This window comes from Muntiacus reevesi, chromosome 7 (genome assembly GCF_963930625.1).
Source record: "Muntiacus reevesi chromosome 7, mMunRee1.1, whole genome shotgun sequence".
NCBI classification, from domain to species: Eukaryota; Metazoa; Chordata; class Mammalia; order Artiodactyla; family Cervidae; genus Muntiacus; species Muntiacus reevesi.
Window position 1 is genome coordinate 38,416,877 of NC_089255.1, and position 20,742 is coordinate 38,437,618.

The following is a 20,742-nucleotide window of genomic DNA, read 5'->3' on the forward strand; positions in this document are numbered from 1 at the left end:
ATGAAGATCTTTTTTGTATAGTTCTTCTGTGTATTCTTGCCACCTCTTCTTAATATCTTGTGCTTCTGTTAGGTCCATACCATTTCTGTCCTTTATTGTGCCCATCCTTGTCTTGAAGCAATCTCTAGTCTTTCCCATTCTATTATTTTCCTCTATTTCTTTGCTTGGTCACTAACAAAGGCTTTCTTATCTATACTTGCTATTTTTTGAAACTCTGCATTCAAATGGGTATATCTTTCCTTTTCTCCTTTGCCCTTAGTGTCTTTTCTTTTCACAGCTATTTTAAGGCCTCCTCAGACAGCCATTTTGCTTTTTTGCATTTCTTTTTCTTGGGGATGGTCTTAATCACTGCCTCCTGTACAATGTCATCAGCCTCCATCCATAGTTCTTCAGGCACTCTATCAGATTTAATACCTTGAATCTATTTGTCACTTCCACTGTCTAATCATAAGAAATTTTCTTTAGGTCATACCTGAATGGTGTAGTGGTTTTCCCTTCTTTCTTCAATTTAAGTCTGAATTTGGCAATAAGGAGTTCATGATCTGAGCCACAGTCAGCTCCTGGTCTTATTTTTGCTGACTGTATAAAGCTTCTCCATCTTTGCCTGCAAAGAATATAATCATTCTGATTTTGGTATTGACCATCTGTTGATGTTCGTGTGTAGAGTTGTCTATTGTGTTGTTGGAAGAGTGTGTTTGCCATGACCAGTGGGTTCTCTTGGCAAAACTCTGTTAGCCTTTGCCCTGCTTCATTCTGTACTCCAAGGCCAAATTTGCCTGTTACTCCAGGTATCTCTTGACTTCCTACTTTTGCATTCTAGTCCCCTATAATGAAAAGGACATCTTTTTTGAGTGTCAGTTCTAGGCGGGTTGCAGGTCTTCATAGAACTGTTCAACTTTAGCTTCTTCAGCATTACTGGTTGGGGCATAGACTTGGATTACTGTGATATTGAATGATTTGCCTTGGAAATGAACAGAGATCTTCTTGTTGTTTTTGAGGTTGCACCCAAGCATTGCATTTCAGACTCTTCTGTTCACTATGAGGGCTACTCCATTTCTTCTAAGGGAATCTTGCCCACAGTAGTAGATATAGTGGTCATCTGAGTTAAATTAATCCATTCCAGTCCATTTTAGTTTGCTTATTCCTAAAATATTGATGTTCACTCTTGCAAACTCCTATTTGACCACTTCTAAACAGTGAAATGAATGCACATTTGTAAAACATGGTACATTACCTTGTTGGATTGTAGAAATTTTAAAATATGCATTAATTAACTCAATTGATGCTCTAAGGTAACTACCAGACCTAAATCAGTTTTAAAAAAAGGCAGTGAAGAGCCACAAGTAGGACCTAATCTGGCTCTAAGGGCACTAAACCAAGTCTAATTAATTTTAGTGATGTCAAATGTCACACCAGTTTAATAGAATTTATGAGTTTTTAAATGAATAGTAATCAAGTATTTTGACAGAAAGCATACTCATTGTCACAGCATATTTTGGAGTTTGCATACCAGCTTAGCAAAGTAGTTCCTAGGGTATATAGAATAGTTATTAAAATATATTTCCAGCTAAACCTAGTCTTAAAATGCTTCTCCTTAAATAGAGGCTTCTTACATAGAAGTGTTAAGAAAACAGAATCTCTTTAAAATAACTGAACACTCGTAAAGCTTAAGAGTGTGTTAGATTTTAAATTTGTTAAAAAAGATAGCTATTGTTTGGATGGTCTTCACAGACATTTCAGTGATCAATGGCTCATTATGAAACTTGCAAATTAAAAATGTTTCTCCAGGATACTCAAGAATAAAATCTGAAAACAGCAATTTTGTCAGTAACTAGGAAAACATAAACATTCTGCATTGAATTTTAAATTTCTAAAAATTTTAAAAGTGTTTTTGTTTAAAACGCATGTGACTGAAAACAGCAGATATATTTTGAGGATCTTATACCTGTGGGTGACATGACGTACATGATTCAGAAACATGGGAAAGCCTGCACACCTTGAATTATAACTTCTGAAAGTACTTCTGGCTTCAGCAAGAGAAACCAGCTGTCAAAATCAAACACTTATGTTTTCCTTGGAAAAGTTCATTTAGAGAAAGAATGGCAGTACCTTTTAAAATTAGGCTGCTACTGCTGCTTAGTCATATCAGTTATGTTGACTCTGTGCCACCCTATGACCTGCAGCCCGCCAGACTCCTCTGTCCGTGGGGTTCTCTAGGTAAGAGTACTAGAGTGGGTTGCCATGCCCTCCTCCAGGGGGTCTTCCCAACCCAGAGATCAAACCTACGTCTCCTGCATTGCAGGCAGATTCTTTATCACTGAGCCACCAGGAAAGCCCACCTTTACAAATTATAGAGGAGAACAATGTGTCTTCATAACTCTGGCCTTAAGTTCTTTGAATCTTACAGAACTCTCTAATGAAGACACCAGAGTGTCTTCAGGATTTGTATAGAAGGCAAACTTCACATCGGAGAAGGCAATGGCAGCCCACTCCAGTACTCTTGCCTGGAAAATCCCATGGACAGAGGAACCTGGTAGACTGCAGTCCATGGGGTCGCAAAGAATCGGACACGACTGAGCAACTTCACTTTCACTTTTCACTTTCATGCATTGGAGAAGGAAATGACAATCCACTCCCGTGTTCTTGCTTGAAGAATCTCAGGGACTGCAGAGCCCGGTGGGCTGCCGTCTATGGGGTCGCCCAGAGTCAGACACAACTGAAGCGACTTAGCAGCAGCAGCAAACTTCATATCCTCATGGATAATGTGTTAAAGGAATAAATGATTGATTGGCTCTTCATCATAAGAATAGTACAGATTTATAAGGGAAAAACAAGCAACATTTTAAAAAGTGGATAAAAAAAGATAGCAGTGGAAAGATATGTGTATGCAGGCATTTTAATTGTTCTTTTAATGGGAGTATTTTGGCATACCTTTTAGGATGAATAATCAGGAAATTGTAGTCCCAAATGTATCATGTGCAAACTCTTACTTTACTATTCTATCTTTAAAATTTTATTCTAAGGAAATAATGGATAAGATGGTATATTTTTAACCAGAAAAAAAATTAATAGAAAATGTAAATGTCCCAAGGTAAGAAATAGGAAATAAATAATATAGTAATATACTGTTATAAAGCTGTTATATTAAGGAATGTTAAAATTGTTTAAAGGGGTAAGATTGCACTGACATTAATGTGATTTAATTAGACTATAAAGCAAGCAAGGTTAAAAAAATTGGATTATTCTATGTAAGAATCCCTAGGCACTGTCCAACTGATTTCTCTAAGCACCTGAGAGATTTCTCTGGCCTTTGGAATATGCTCAGCAAGCCTGAAATGCCAGGAAGTTCATACTCTTGTGGGTATCCTACAGCCTAAATAATACCTGGGAGTTTGTGAGGTTCACTGGTGGCTCAGATGATAAAGAATCTGCCTCCAACAGAGGAGACCTGGGTTTGATCCCTTGGCTTGGAAGATTCCCTGGAGAAGGGAATGATTGCACTAATCTTGCCTGGAGAATGCTATGGACATTCTATGGACAGAAGAGACTGGCAGGCTATGTCCTTGGGGTCACAAAGAGTCTGACATGACTGAGCAACTAACACTTTTACTTTATTGGGCCCTGGTGGCTCAGATGTTAAAGAACCTGCCTGCAGTGCAGGAGACTTAAGAGACACAGGTTCGATCCCTAGGTTGGAAAGATCCCCTGGAGGAGTGCATAGCAAACCACTCGAGTATTCTTCTTAGAGAATCCTATGGACCGAGGAGGCTGGTGGGCTGCAGTCCACACAGTTGCAGAGTCCAACATGAAACGACAGCATGGGCGCACTCAGTTTCTCAGGGGCTGGGGCAACTCCAAATCATGTTCATTAGTTTTCCTGAGATTCCCAGCTGGACTGGTCTCTTTCTCCCACAGAGGTAATTTGTTCATTAATTCCCATAATCTCTCACAGGGGTAACTAATCCATTAACAGTAGACTTTCTTTCTGTCATATAGCCCTTCTCCTCTATGGGTGCTCCTGGATTCACCTCCCAGATAAAACAGGTTCCTCTGTAATTTTATTCAGAGTCTGCTTATAGGAGAATCCAACCTGAAGCAATACTTTCTGTGTGTGTTGTGTGGCTTGTGTGTATGTATATAAGGCAATAGAAATGGACACCAAAATGTTAACAGTGCTTCTCCATGTAGAATGATTAGAAGTGCTACTTACACTTGTCTGTGTTATATGATTTATTTTTCAAGACAGTGTGTTATTTTTAGAAGGAAAATTTATGTACCAGAAAAGGCAGTGCACTGAGCCTTCTGGGTACACTGAGTCCTAGACTGAGGAAAGAAGTGCTTCAGATGGGGAGGGAAGAGGTTTGCAGTTCATATACTTCCTTCTTCCAGAAGGATTGCCCTTCTGTTCTGGAACTTCACAGGGTATAGGCTGAAGGTGAATTCCTCAGTGGACCTGCAGTGAGCAACTAGAGCAGGCAAAAGTAAAGGAAATGAGGGGCTTTCATTATAAAAGGAAGAGAAACTCAAGCCTCCTGGCTTTCCGACAGCAGGTTGGCTTAGCCCGCAATAAGAATGATGTACTAAAAAGGAATGATCTACTCATTTCTTTTCTTGCTAGAAGACCCTGTCAGTCTTCTTTACTGCTTTTTTTTTGTAATTTCTTTTAAAAACAACTAACTCATTTAAAATAATTGAAGTTTATTAAAATAATGTAAAAGAATATGCATATCAATGTCTTCATGTCATGGTGAAGGCATATTTATAATAGTAGCATAGGTTCACACGAGGAATGTCAGCACTGAATATATACTTTGAACAGACTACAAATGTTTAAGAATAGAACTAGAGATTACTTAAAATTCACATTAATTCTTTCATTTTTAAAGACAGTGATTTATTATATTCCTATATATTTTATTTGCCTGTAAAATTCTGTTTCCTCCCTAATAATTAAGAGTATAATAAATTTTGTTATAAAAATTAGACATCTTGCTCAAAATTTGATTTTCACTTATTAAGTTAATGAGCTGAAAGATAAATTTAAAAACATACTTTTCTGTTGTGTTATTCGTTAATGTCATGGATTGGTGATTTTATGTTATTAAGCATTAATGTGCTGTTCACGCCATTTAGTTCTATATTGAACAAAAGTTTAGCAATATTTTTTATTTACTAAAATTGTATATATCAATGGTTCTAATATTCATTTTGCCCTACTCTAAAACTAGGAAACAGCAGAAAAACACAAGTTAGTTGTAAGTCACATTTTCAAATTCGCTAAATCTATACCATAAACATACTAAGTCAAGTAGACAGTGTTTGAACACTTTTGTGGAAAAATATAACAATATATATTTTGGTATTTTGATTCAGTTCAGTTCAGTCGCTCAGTCATGTTTGATTTTTTGCAACCCCATGGACTGCAGCACTCCAAGCTTTCCTGTCCATCACCAACTCCTGAAGCTTGCTCAAACTCCTGTCCATTGAGTTGGTGATGTCATCCAACTATCTCATCCTCTTTCATCCCCTTCTCCTCCTGCCTTCAATCTTACCCAGCATCAGGGTCTTTTCTAATGAGTCAGTTCTTCACATCAGGTGGCCAAAGTATTGGAGCTTCAGCTTCAGCATTGGTCCTGCCAATGAACAGTCAGGATTGATTTCCTTTAGGATGGACTGGTTGGGTCTCCTTGCAGTCCAGAGGTCTCTCAAGAGTCTTCTCCAACACCACAGTACAAAAGCATCAGTTCTTTGGTGCTCAGCCTTCTTCATGGTCCAACTCTCACATCTGTACCTGACTACTGGAAAAACCATAGCTTTGACTACATGAACCTTTGTCAACAATGTGATTAAGCAAGGTTTATTATTAAGATGGTTTATTATTACAAGGTTTATTATTAAGGGTATGACAAAGGATGAGACAGTTGGATGGCATCACTGATACGATGGACATGAGTTTGAGTAGGCTCTGGGAGTTGTTAGTGGACAGGGAGGCCTGGAGTGCTGCAGTCCATGGGATTGCAAATAGTCTGACGTGACTGAACCACTGAACTGAACTGAACTGATTACTAAGAATAAATTATTATAGTGTAAACATGTGATTTTATGTACTGGTTTATCTGTGAAATTTGATCTAATGGAACTAAAGGCAAAAAGTTGGAGTAAATATTTTAAAATGTATAATAGAAAATATTTCCTGTATGGGATATTTTTATATGAAGTTTTTAAAATCTAATATTTAATAAATTTTAAATATTTTATTTTAGCAAAACTCAAATACAAATGTTTAGAGCAAGGTATAAAACATATGCTGTTGAATAGACTTCAGTTCAGTACAGTCGCTCAGTCATGTCTGACTCTTTGAGACCCCATGAATCACAGCACGCCATACCTCCCTGTCCATCACCAACTCCCAGAGTCTACTCAAACTCATGTCCATCAAGTCGGAGATGCCATCCAGTCATCTCATCCTCTGTTGTCCCCTTCTCCTCTTGCCCCAAGTCCCTCCTAGCATTAGGGTCTTTTCCAATGAGTCAACACTTCGCATGATGTGGCCAAAGTATTGGAGTTTCAGCTTCAACATCAGTCCTTCCAACGAACATCCAGGACTGATCTCCTTCAGGACGGACTGATTGGATCTCCTTGCAGTCCAATGGACTCTCAAGAATTTTCTCCAACACCACACTTCAAAAGCATCAATTTTTCGGCGCTCAGTTTTCTTCACAGTCCAGCTCTCACATCTATACATGACCACTGGAAAAACCATAGCCTTGTCTAGACGGATCTTAGTTGGCAAAGTAATGTCTCTGCTTTTTAATATGCTGTCTATGTTGCTCATAACTTTCCTCCAAGGAGTAAGCGTCTTTTAATTTCATGGCTGCAATCCCCATCTGCAGTGATTTTGGAGCCCCCCAAAATAAAGTCTGACACTGTTTCCACTGTTTCCCCATCTATTTGCAATGAAGTGATGGGACCAGATGCCATGATCTTAGTTTTCTGAATGTTGAACTTTCAGCCAACTTTTTCACTCTCCTCTTTCACTTTCATCAAGAGGCTTTTTAGTTCTTCTTCACTTTCTGCCATAAGGGTGGTGTCATCTGCATATATGAGGAATATATATCAGCAATCTTGATTTCAGCTTGTGCTTCTTCCAGCCCAGCGTTTCTCATGATGTACTCTGCATATAAGTTAAATAAGCAGGGTGACAATAGACAGCCTTGATGTACTCCTTTTCCTGTTTGGAACCAGTCTGTTGTTCCATGTCCAGTTCTAACTGTTGCTTCCTGATCTGCATACAGGTTTCTCAAGAGGCGGGTCAGATGGTCTGGTATTCCCATCTCTTTCAGAATTTTCCACAGTTTATTGTGATCCACACAGTCCAAGGCTTTGGCATAGTCAATAAAGCAGAAATAGATGTTTTTTTCTGGAACTCTCTTGCTTTTTCGATGATCCAGCAGATGTTGGCAATTTGATCTCTGGTTCCTTTGCCTTTTCTAAAACCAGCTTGAGTAGATCTAGGCAATGTAATTTTTGTCAGTATATACAAATTGAAATATTCTTAAAACAAACATATGCTGCATTGCTGTGCTTAGTCGCTCAGTCATGTCTGACTCTTGGCGACCCCATGGACTGTAGCCCGCCAGGTTCCTCTGTCTGTGGGGATTCTCCAGGCAAGAATACTGGAGTGGGTTGCCATACTGTCCTCCAGGGGATCTTCCTAACCCGGAAATCAAACCAGGGTTTCCTGCATTGCAGGCAGATTCTTTACCAGCTGAGCTACCAGGGAAGCCCCCAAACAAGCATAGAGAACAAAAAGATGAAGCTTAGCTTGGGGAAATATTAATTGCAAATCAATCCATTTATTAAAGTATGCATTATAGAACAGCTTATAGAATAATGTAAGGCCTACTTTCTGATGTTGTGAATAGAGCTGTGCAATCAATTAAAAGTTAAATTCTAAATTAAAATTTCCTATTTGGAACAAAAAATTCTCCTTTGGTACAGAAAAGTCTCAAGTCTAAGACAATAAACTGATTTTTTGTGTGCTTTATGCACATCTGTAATATTTTAACAGTCTAAAATTCTGTCCTTGTTGACATTTCATTTTACTTATATGACTCAGTTTTAATGTTAAAAGAGATAAATGATTAAAAGTTCAGTGAAAGTAGCATATTATTTTAAAATACATTTTTGCCTCATAAAAACCCTCTAATTTCTTGTATTTCCATGCTTGACTAAAATGGAAAAAATAGAATAGCCACTTGTTTTATTGTTATTAATTGTGGTGGTTATTTTATTTACTAATTGTCAGGTATTTTGCTAAGCATTTACAGTACATTAATTCATGCAGTCATCAAAATAGCCTGGTTAAATAGATTATTGTTCCAATTTAATAGATAATGTTGTTGAAGTTAAATGCCCATCTAAGATCACATGACTTCTATGTAGCAAAGTTGGGATTTCAGTATGTTTATTTCAGAATGGAGGCTTGGATTACTTAGTATAATGGTGAAGTATTCCTATTGCTTATTTGTAAAGACCATGCTACTTTCTCTATTTTTATGTTTGCAACTCTTTATAAGATTTTAATATTTTATAACATTTTTTTATATTTGTAATATAGAGTTTTTTCTATATCCTTTGAAAGGTTGTCATATCAAACACCATCCCAAAACTATTGATAGCATCCATCTTGTACTTAGTCTCCCTTCCTCTATTTCTTAGATTAAGAGAGTTTTTATTTTTAGAATAAGGTTCTGTTTTGTATGGGCAGTGCCCTGTTTTGTATGGGCAGTGACCAGGCCCATCAGTGTAAAGTGGTTAAAAAAAAATCTGTCCTACAATTAGATTGCTGCTACTTCCTTGTTCTACCATTTACCGATCAGCTGCCACTGGGAAAGTTAATTATCTGCTCTTTGCCTTCTTTGTAAAATAAGCAAACCAACAATATTTCTGGAGTTGTGGTGATGATTAATGTACATACACTGTTTCAAATGGTGATGAGTACTTTTAGGTATTATAATGAAGATAATGATAGCTAATAAAATATATCAGAGGCTTATGTGCTTACTCTGTACCATAGATTCTTATTATCATTTATTTTTACTTTATTTCCTCTTCCTTTTAAAATCTTGATGACTTTTTGGGGGGAAAATGCTTCACTTTTTCATTGCATTAAATGTACAAGCTTCCTTGATACAAAACAAAAACCAAACTTGGTAACTTGTAGGAAGTTTATAATTTTTCTGTTCTTTTGGCCCAGTGCACCAAATATAAATTCAGTTACTTTCTAATCAGTCACTACAAGTATGTGGGTTTGGCATTGCATATTGGTTGGTTAATAGCTCTAATATGTTCTCAGCGGTAGGATGGCTTTTTTAGCACAAGTCTCAATCTTCACTAATATTACTGTGCAACATTCTCTTTTATCATTTTGTCACTTTCCTGATGAATTTTTGTACACTGAGGTATTTGTAAAATCTACCAACTGTCAATTTTAGTATTACATTTTCATTACAAAAGGTAAGCTTTCTAAATGTTTCATATCTAGTTTACAAATCATCACTTCTTTCCCATTCATGAGAATCATTTCCTTCTTGCCATGAAACAGCTTATAAAATCCAAATTCATCCTAAATTTCTTCTTCTGCAAAGGTACACAATAATGTGTATCTTTGGGGTATTTTCAAGTAACTCTATATTCCTTTAGGTTCCATATTCGTCTATTATCCCAGTGAATTAGTAAAAATAAAATCATCATTTGAAACATAAAGGAAATGCCTTTGAATGTTCCTAGAATCAAACTAAGAAGATACATCTGTAGGAAAATTCTAATTAATGTATTTCTTATTGTATCATCTTATTGTAAACATTTAGCATTCAGAATTAACTATTTGAGCATTAGTTTAAATAACTAAAGAATAAATACTCATTGGAAGGACTGATGCTGAAGCTGAAGCTCCAATATTTTGGTCACCTGATGGGAACAGCTGACTCTCATCGGAAAAGTCCCTGATGTTGGGAAAGATGGAGGGCCAAAAGAGAAGAGGGCATCCGAGGATGAGATGGCTGGATGGCACCACTGGTGCAATGGGCATGAACTTAGGCAAACTTCGGGAGATTGTGAGGGACAGGGAGGCCTGGCATGGTTCAGTCCATGGGATCACAAAGAGTTAGACCTGACTGGGCAACTGAACAACAGGCATTTTAAAATTCAGATTCATTTGCAGTAAGATATATTTTGGTTGTTTCTGATTAAGTGTACTTACATAAATAAACATATTGTGTATCCCATTAAATTGAATATTTCAAAGGAATTGATTTTTTTCTCTACCAAATCTAATAACATATTCTTAGAAAAATAAAGTTAACTATTGAAGAGAAAACAAGGCATATATGTCCTGGACCCTTCTCAGAATTACTTCTGAATCTTACTAAGGAAGGCTAATAAGCTAGAGCAGGTAATAAGTAACAGACAAGAAACCAGATGATTACAGACGTATATGTAGGAAAACCATAAAGAAAGTGGAAATAATATTTTCATTAAATATAGACTCATCTAGTAATCTAATTGACCTTATCATTTTGGGGCTCCCAAATCCCTTGAAAACCTGATGATAAGTATGAACTAACCTCCCCCCCACACACACACACACATACAAACCGAGAAAAATGTATATTTCAAAGTCTATCCAAAAAAGAACCAAAGGTCAAGAATAATCTTAGTTCTGTCAACATAGCAAGTAGCAGTAAAGTTTATCCCCAGTATCTTCAGTGGTACATCCTACTTTTCTTTAAACAAACAGATTTTCTTAGACCTGTTTTGTTCTTTTTTTTTCATGCCCATATTTCAGTAGCCAACAACAATCTCCCAATTCAGTTTTCTCATCCCCATCAAATTATTGTAGAGGACATAAGTCCCTTGATCCCTTCACATTTTCACATTTAGTCTTCTGAGCAAACCAGTTTCTCCAGAGCTCAGAACTATTAACCACTTCAAATTCTCGCCCTAATTCTCTGTGAGTCAGTTCTTCTTGACTTCATCATATGTACTTGAGAACAAATCACTTTAAATCTGTCTTAGGATCTATCCAGATTACTTCTACTCCAGGTTGGGTAGTAGTGGGTAGTAGAAAAAAAGTAATATATCTTCAAAATAAGTAGTCTATTGTCACTACAGATTTATGATAGCACCAGTTATCCTCTGAGATTATTTTACTTGATTTTGGTCAATTCAGTCTCCCGCTCTTGTCACCAGTTTTTTCAAATACAGGCCACTTTCCCTTAAACCTTCTAACTAACTCTTAAACTTATTCAGCAATGGGCAGATAAATCTTTTATTTCAAAGAAGACAGGTTCTATCATATGGTTAACACCTAATGATCTAAATTCTAAGTTGCCAGCAGAATGATCTTTCAGAGAAGGAGAAAAACACAACTACTTCCATATATTCTAACGGTTGTAGTAATAAGAAAATGGGGACCACAGTGGTACAATTGCTAGAAATCGATTCTTCTAATGATTAGAATGAATGATTTAATAAAAGATATCCATGTTAAGATATCCAATAGTAAATTGGATATTTAGATTCCATAACCTTTGGTTATATAGGTTGAAGTTCAACAGAGAAATTTTATTCAATGTGTAAATCAGATTACTATAGATTAGAGCTGTAGATCAGAGTAGATAAGAGTGTTAAGAAAGCTGAATATGAAAGACACCTGACTGATGGTCAGTATTCTAGTCTAATCTATAGTGTAGTAGTTAAAGTCGCTTAGTCTTATCTGACTCTTGGTGACCCCATGGACTACATAGTCCATGGAATTCTCCAGACCAGAATAGTGGAGTGGGTGGTCTTTCCCTTCTCCAGGGTATCTTCCCAACCCAGGGATCGAACCCAGGTCTCCTGCATTGTAGGTGGATTCTTTACCAGCCAAGTCACAAGGGAAGCCCAGTCTAATCCATAGAAAGTAACATTATCAAAAGAAAAAGTTTCCAATGGTTTGCATTCAACTTCCCTTCTGTCCAATGGGGCAGACTTCAAGACACTCTTCTCTCTTGTTCAAGCTTTTGTTAGGGTATAGAGTTTGTTTTGACCTAAGTTAAAAGTTTTACTGACAGCATAGTAGGTGCTTGTCATGGTTTTAGTTACCAAGCATTCCTTGTTTTGACTAGGTAAATATATAATTCATAACCAAATTAAGACAATTTTAGGAGAAAATAAAATATGAGCTATTAATAAATACACCAGGCCAGGACCCAGGATATACCTAGACAAATTGTATTATGCAGTAATTCTAATGTTGAGTGAATTTCTGTGAAAATAAAGAATTTAATGTAAAATAGGCTAGACTGGGACCATTTCTCTTTATGGTTTTTACATCTTAGAGAGGAATTTAAATGTCTCAGAAATCAGCTTTAATGAAATCTGCCAACCTTGTCCCTTTTCCTAATCTTCTAGGATTTGTTTTCAGATTTTGGCAACTTCTAACAACTCCTGGGATCACAAGGAGTGCATTCTGTGCCTTCACATTAGAGTTTGACCTCCCATCAGCAAGAAACCCATCTCCTTACTGCAAAACAATAGCAAAAACAATATTAATCACCTAAGTGTTTTTCTAAGGGCTGACAACTCTCCTAGAATAGCAGTTAATCCGTTTATTCCCTCCTTTGCATTCACACTCTTCCTGTATCTCTTCAAGTGAGCAATCATGAGTAAAATCTTTCCCCTACAACAGAAGCAAAATAAAATATATATATGAAATCCTCAATTGTCATTCTGTCTCATTTATTATAATGAATGCTTTCATCCATTGTGGCAGCCACTCTGGTTTCCCACCCAGTAGGCACACCATCTGCCATTATTCTTCCTCACTGGAAAGAGGAAGAATTAATTTCCTTTGGGTACTCTTCTGACATTCAATCAGGATTTCAGAAGTTATGATTATAACCCTTACTTACCCTGAGGCCCTGGGGTAAATGATGAGTGGTCTAAGCCAATCATAGAAGTCTTATTACTCTAGCTATTGATTGGTTTAAGTATACCTCTGGGTCACAATCATAAGCAAGGAGATGAGATAAAAATCTTACTTCTTAGAAAGTGTTATTTTGCTAGACAAAAGAGAAGATGAGAAAAATAAATAAAAAGCCCAGTATAACATCAGATTATGATGTTTCTCATGTGTTGCCTAAAATCATAGAAATCATCATTCATTAATAGACTGAGACTTCGCTGGCTAAGTAGGGCAAGGAAAAAAGATAGGATCATGTTGGGATACCATTGAGCCCTGAATTAACTTACCCTGGAATGACTTTTTCTGTGGATTTCATTATGTGTAAAAACAAAGGTCTAGTATTTAGCCTACTTTTACTTGGGTCTTCAGTGAAATAAACCTATGTGACATGTCCAAATTTCTTATACAGGTTGCTTTGAAAATATGTTTGTCTACTTATAATAAATATTACATTGTTATAAACTTTAATAATAAACATAATAAAATCAAATGCATTCAACTGATGGAGATGTTATCATATCAAATAAGAGTCATCTGTGTGTATAGCAAATCATGCAGCTTCTCATTTGTGTTGCCAGGAAATCAGATTCTTCTATATTGAAAATAACTATAGATCTAGAGTTGGTTAATAATTCAAACTATAAAAAATATTGGTCATATTTGTCTTAAGTTTTTACTTTTTAAAGGAAGTTGTGACTACACTGTCAGCTACTTTTTCTGAAAATTACACTCTTTTCCTCTTATACAAAAGTTACCTTTATTTATTTTGTGGTGCCAACTTTTACCATACACAGAACCAAGGGACCTCCATTGTTTTCTGTTTATCTGTGCAGGAAAGAATCGCCTTTATTTTTTTCACTTGTTTCTACCTTTTTTTTTTTTTTTAGGTGATCATCTTTCCCCCAGACAAGGATGTTACACTGGAAACTTTCTGAGCAGTGATAGGACATCCTTCTATCTAAAAACTGCTCTTGTTCTACATCTTGATGCACATTCTTATTACACGTCTTAGCTTTCATAAGCAACTCTGGTAAGTCACTTAAAACCACACAGGAGAGTTATGTTCCATTCTCCTGTGAGAACTATATCACCTCCAACCATGGAAACTTAACACTTCACTGAGAGAGTAATTGCTTATGTAGGATTGCCAAAACATTTCCCCCAAATTTTGCACTTTGAAGTAGTGGAAGATTTTATCCTTGTTTGAACTGAGCTGGAGCTTCTTGATGATGTAGTTACTGCTAAAGTTATGGTGAGGATGTTATTTACTGAAATAGTTTTCTTTTTATAGAGAATCATGGTGATAATATCACTTGGGTCTTGATATCAGGGATTATTATGCTTCTTTTAAATAAATGATTCACTTTAAGGAATTATGTTGTTCCTTTTTTGAGTAACTTTCTAGAAACTTCATGCATGTTCAGTCACTAAGTCATGTCTGACTCTTTGTGACCGGGCTCCTCTGTCCCTGGGGATTTCCTGGCAAGAATAATGGAGTGGGTTGCCATTTCCTCCTCCAGGGGATCTTCCTGATCTAGGGATGGAATCCGATCTCGTGTGTCTTCTGCTTTGGTAGACAGATCCTTTACCACTGAGTCACCTAGGAAACCCCTAAAAAACCTCAGAGGTAATAATATAGCCTATATCTAGAAAAATGTAGCCATAAAATGTATGTATAGTTAATCTCACTCTGTTTCCTATTTTTATTGCTTTTCTTTTCTTGTCTTTAAGAAAAGTTTTTTTTTTTTTAATTTTGTGTTTATCATTCCTCTACTTTAAAAAAGAAAACTATTAATTTATTATTTATGCTGCACTGAATCCTTGTTACTGTGCTGGCTTTTCTGTAGTTGCAGTGAGCAAGGGCTCTTCTTCCTAGCAGTGTGTGGGCTTCTCAATCCAGTGGCTTCTCTTGTTGCAGAACACGGGTCTAGAGCGCAGGCTTCAGTAGTTGTGGTACCCCGGCTTAGTTGCTTGGTGGCACATGGAATCTTCCCAGACCAGGGATCGAACCCATGTTCCCTTCATTGGCAAGTGGATTCTTAACCACTGGACCGCAAGGAAAGTCCCAACACTTACTTTTGTTGAAATTTCCTCACTAATTTACCATGTCTCGCACCTCCACCCTATTCTCATTCCATTTGTCATCAGATTATGAAGGTTTTTAGGTTGACATCTCTCATTAAACTTATTTCATTTCCAGTAAAATCATATTAGGACAGGTTCCTAGAATCTCTTTTTTAGCTGTAAGAGTTAGCTGTGTTCCTGCTGGTTCCTCTCTAGTCTATTCTGCTCACTGCAGGCAAGTGATCTCTTCAAAATAAAATTATAATTGTGTGCTTCTATATCATAACTTCTGTCAAAGCAAAATTAAACATACAAAAATCTTCAAATTTTTCTCATTGCCCTGTATAAAACCACCAAATCTTTCAGGATTACAAGGCTGAAGGGAAACTATTTCCAGTGTCTCTTTGTTACTGGCCAAGATCATGAAAGAGAAACTTCCAACCTCTTAGAAGATGAAAGGGTGATTTCCACCCTTCCTTCACTCTCCTTCCCTGTTCTTCACTAAGGATGACATATTTTATCTAGTTGGGGAGTTTGAAAAAGAGACTGAGAATACATATTTCACATCTTCTGCACACTTTCTTTGTCTCACAAACAAGTACATGTAAGTCTCTCCTCAAGGAGAATGTGTCAACTGAAAAAAATGCACAACCTAAAAGTGGAGAATTGTGTTTTATTCAGCAAACAAAGCTGAGGAATTCAGTCCAAGATATAGGATCTCAGATAACTCTGAGAGACTGTTCCTAAGAGATAAGCGAGGAAGCAGGATATATAGGAGTTTTTGCAACAAGACCAAGTAATCAGAACATCAAAAGATTGCTATTAATTAAAGAAAACCAGATACCTCAAGTTAAGGAATTTAGTGTTTATCTATGGAAAGATGGAAAAATCAGTACTCATTGAAATAATTTCTTTGATGTGCACTTCAGCTGTCTGGGGTCAGTATCCTCTGCTTTCTCATCCTGAGTCTTTCAGGTGCACCAACTGGGGGATGATGGCTTCAGGGGCTAACTGCGAGATGTCAGGCATCCTGTTTCTATTCTGAGTTCCCTCAGGGCTCACTGTCGGGGCAGCTGTAATGTGAAAGTTTGAGGGCTGCAAGCATTATTTACTGATATGGCAGACAACATTTTTTTTTTAAATAAATCCAAAGATGGGTTTCTCAGGTGGCTCGGTGGTAAAGAATCTGCCTGTCAGTGCAGTAGATGTGAGTTCAGTCCCTGGGCTGGGAAGATCCTCTGGAGAAGAAATGGCAACCAGCTATAATTTTATTGCCTGGGAAATCCCATGGACAGAGAGGCGTGGTGGGCTACAGTCCTTGATGTTGCAAAAGAGACAGGACTCAGTGACTTAACATTAGCAACAACAACAAATCCAAAGCTAGAGACTTGACAGGCAGGAGTAATGTATTCATTTCCTAAGGCTTCTGTAACAAAGTACCACAGTGTGTGTAGCTTAAAACAACAGAAATATATTGCCTAGTTTTGGAGGCTAGAAGTCTGGAATCCAGGTGTTGGTAAGGCCAGGCTCCTGTACAGGAGAATTCTTCCTTGCTTTTAACTTCTGTTATTGGTCATTGATCACTGAAGTTTTGTGGTTTGCTGCTACATCACTCCAATCTTTTCCTCTGCAGTCACACAATATTATCTGTGTGTCTCTGTTTCTCCATATGACATTTTCTTCTCTGTGTCTCTGCCTTTATTTTAAATAAGGATTCCAATCATATTGGATTAGGGCCCATCCTACTCCTATGTGACCTCCTCTTAACTAACTATATCTGGAGTAATCCTATTTCCAAATAAATTTAGATTCTGAGATACCAGGAGTTAAGACTTCAGCAGGTCTTTTTGGACAGTACAGTTTAACTTGTAATAAGGAGAGAGCCAGTGAAGTGAAGTGAAAGTCACTCAGTCATGTCCAACTCGTTGTGACGCCATGGACTTCCAGTTCAAGGAATTCTCCAGGCCACAATACTGGAGTGGGTAGCCATTCCCTTCTCCAGGGGATCTTCCCAACCCAGGGATCAAACTCAGGTCTCCTGCATTGCAGGTGGATTCTTTACCAGTTGAGCCATAGGGGAAGCCCAAGAATACTGGAGTGGGTAGCCTATCCCTTCTCCAGCAGATCTGCCTAACCCAGGAATCAAACCGAGGTCTCCTGCATAGCAGGCTGATTCTTTACCAGCTGAGCTACCAGGGAAGCCCTAGAGAGCCAGGTCAAGCTGTATTCTGTAATTGCTCATTTAGCAGCAGAGTTAAGTTTTAATATACTTGTGTGCATGTTTTTAAATTGTTTTATTGTTTTGAATAAAGAAGTATTAATATGATGAGCATGTCAACAAGAACCCCAAAAGGATCCCAAAATATGTGTTTGGTGTTAGCTGCTGCAGAAATATCCCATAAAATACTATGTCTTTCTCACTAATATGCCTGCAGGGGTCTTTAATTCCTCAAATGCATCTTGTTTTTCCCTTGCAAGCCTTCCCTCAACTCCCACTCATCTCCTAAAGCAGCACAGGGCTTGTGTCAGTGATTGGGATACTGTTCCTATCTCTCTTCATCTACTTAATTCCTACTCTTTTAAAAATCTTTGTTTAAGCACTTCTTCTGAAATGAAGCCAATAACCTATGAGTCTGGTTAGATTCCTTTCTTATACATTTTCACATGCAGGGTCCCTTTCCTTAAGAAGCCTTATAACAATGTGATATTAGACATTAGTTAGAATGATTAACCAACTATTAGTCTCACCTAGCCTACAATGTTCATAAGGAATCCATTTGATTCTGTTCGCTATATTAGTACCAATGAACTAGCAAACTACTGAAAATAAGATAGGCCCCAAATTATATTTGTTGAGTACATGTAAATTACTTCCTTTGAGATATTTTCATATTTTGAGTAAATTTTTAAAATCCACCTTAAATGCATTTTGGAACAAGATGGAAAAGGAACAACAAAAGAAAGAGAGGGTGAGAAAATGAGCAACCCCCCCCCCCCCAAAACCAAAAGAACAAAAAGGAAGATGAAAAGGAGGGAAGACAGGTAGGGAGGAAAGAAGGGAGGAAGAGTGTAAAGAAGGAATAACAAAAAAAGAGAATTTCCAAGTTGATTATGAGCCATGACTCAGTTACTATTTCAAAATAATGTTTTAAGTGCTTAAGTATGTTGTGCTTTTACATCTCAGATGTGCTTTTTTTCCCCATATGTTTGCTTTTATCTTCTGCGTGCAGCTGTGAATTCCAGAATTAACACATATGCTTGATATTTCTTAAGGAGTCAAATTTGTCCTTGGGAAGTCTTTCTGAAATTTTTCAAGATGTGGGTATGTGACCTTTGTTCCTAAGACTGGGTATATAATTCTGTACATGTCCGAAAAGGACAGTTGTTATGGCTGCTAAGATTTTATATATGAATGGATGTGAATATAATATATCAGATTAGAATGTTACAGAGTTAGGCACATGACTGCGTATCCAGGAAGATAAATGTGAGAGTTTTACTGAACAAATTTGATTTAATACAATTCACATTAAAACAATGCATGCATGACAAATAACCACCCAATACTCTTTGATTATTGGATATATTTGCAAGGATTGTTGTATCCTCCTGGACCACTCTTGCTCTTCTTATTTTTCTAAAACTAAAACAGAAGTTTAAAAATGAAAAAAAAGAACTAAAAAAACACATTTTGTCATTGTTTGTGACAGAGATGAGGGAAGAGTGAGATGATGCACACTCTGTATTTTGCACATAATTCTATAGAAATATTTTAATTTTATTCTGAATGGAGCTATATGCTCATATGATTGTTAATCCTACTTTGGCTTTTAAAATGTTAGTCAATCATTTCATTCTCCTATACAAGATCTTCAGTATCTTCTCATTGCATAATCAAGTCAAGTTTCCCTTCCCAGGACAGCAAAAGAAGATCCGTATTGTCTTGTCTTTTCCTATCTCTTCTGCTCCAACTGGAATCATTTACATATTTAGTATGGCTTTTGCTCTGTTCCTCAAACTATTAATACTTAACTCACTTCTGCCACAGGCCCTGCTGTTTCCTGGGATAGGTTCCTCTCCTTGGACAGTTCTTTTACAGGCTCTTCATGTAGCTACTCTCCTGCTTCATCTCTACATTATATGCAACATTCACAGAGCAGTCTCCCCTGACTAGTTTTGTTACTGAATGTAAGTTTGTGTGCCTGACCCATGGTTAGGCCAGCAAACCAAAGCATCTGAATATGGAGCAGAGAAAGTTTTATTACGGTGCCAAGCAGAGGAGAATGGGTTTTGGGCAAAAAAGGGAATAACGTTTTAGATAGAGAAGTTAATCATATGGTCAGCAAGTGAGCTTGGTTTTAGGGGGAGTTAGTTTCAGTCTGTTTAATAGTCTTGTCTACTAGGTCCCAAATAACATATTCAGCTCAGTTCAGTCGCTCAGTTGTGTCCGATTCTTTGCGACTCCATGGACTACAGCACACCAGGCTTCCCTGTCCATCACCAACTCCCAGAGTTTGCTCAAACTCATGTGCATCAAGTTGATGATGCCATCCAACCATCTCATCCTCTGTTGTCCCCTTCTCCTCCTGCCTTTAATCTTTCCCAGAATCAGGGTCTTTTCCAATGAGTCAGGTGGCCAAAGTATTGGAGCTTCAGCAATATTGCAAAGGAACCTGGAATGTTAAGTCCATGAATCAAGACAAATTGGAAGTGGTCAAAAGGGAGATGGCAAGAGTGAATGTTGACATTCTAGGAATCAGCAAACTAAAATGGACTGGAATGGGTGAATTTAACTCAGATGACCATTATATCTACTACTGTAGGCAAAAATCCCTTAGGAGAAATGGAGTAGCCATCATAGTCAACAAAAGAGTCTGAAACACACCCAAGTACTTGAGTGCAGCCTCAAAAACAACACAAAGATCTCTGTTCATTTCCAAGGAAAACCATTCAATATCACAGTAATCCAAGTCTATGCCCTGACCAGTAATGCTGAAGAAGCTGAAGTTGAATGGTTCTATGAAGACCTACAAGACCTTCTAGAATTAATACCCCCCAAAATAGATGTCCTTTTCATTATAGGGGAATGGAATGCAAAAGTAGGAAGTCAAAAAACACCTGGAGTAACAGGTAAATTTGGCCTTGGAGTATGAAATGAAGCAGGGCAAAGGCTAATAGAGTTTTGCCAAGAGAACGCATTGGTCATAGCAAACACTCTCTTTCAACAACACAAAAGAAGACTCTACACATGGACGTCACCAGATGGTCAACACCAAAATCAGATTGATTATATTCTTTGCAGCCAAAGATGGAGAAGCTCTATATAGTCAGCAAAAAGAAGACCGGGAGCTGACTGTGGCTCAGATCATGAACTTCTTATCACCAAATTCAGACTTAAATTGAAGAAAATAGGGAAAACCACTAGACCACTCAAATATGGCCTAAATCAAATACCTTATGACTATACAGTGGAAGTGAGAAATAGATATAAGAGACTAGATCTGATAGACAGAGAGCCTGATGAACTATGGACGGAGGTTCGTGACATTGTACAGGAGACAGGGATCAAGACCATCCCCATGGAAAAGAAATGAAAAAGGCAAAATAGTTGTCTAAGGAGGCCTTACAAATAGCTGTGAAAAGAAGAGAAGCGAAAAGCAAAGGAGAAA

The 20,742-nt window shown here is 37.3% G+C and overlaps 1 pseudogene; it reads left to right on the forward strand.

The window, feature by feature from the left end:
- The window catches only part of LOC136171891 (craniofacial development protein 2 pseudogene), a 201,587-nt pseudogene extending 181,070 nt beyond the window's left edge, over nt 1-20,517 (forward strand).
- Nucleotides 20,518-20,742: the final 225 nt, after the last annotated feature.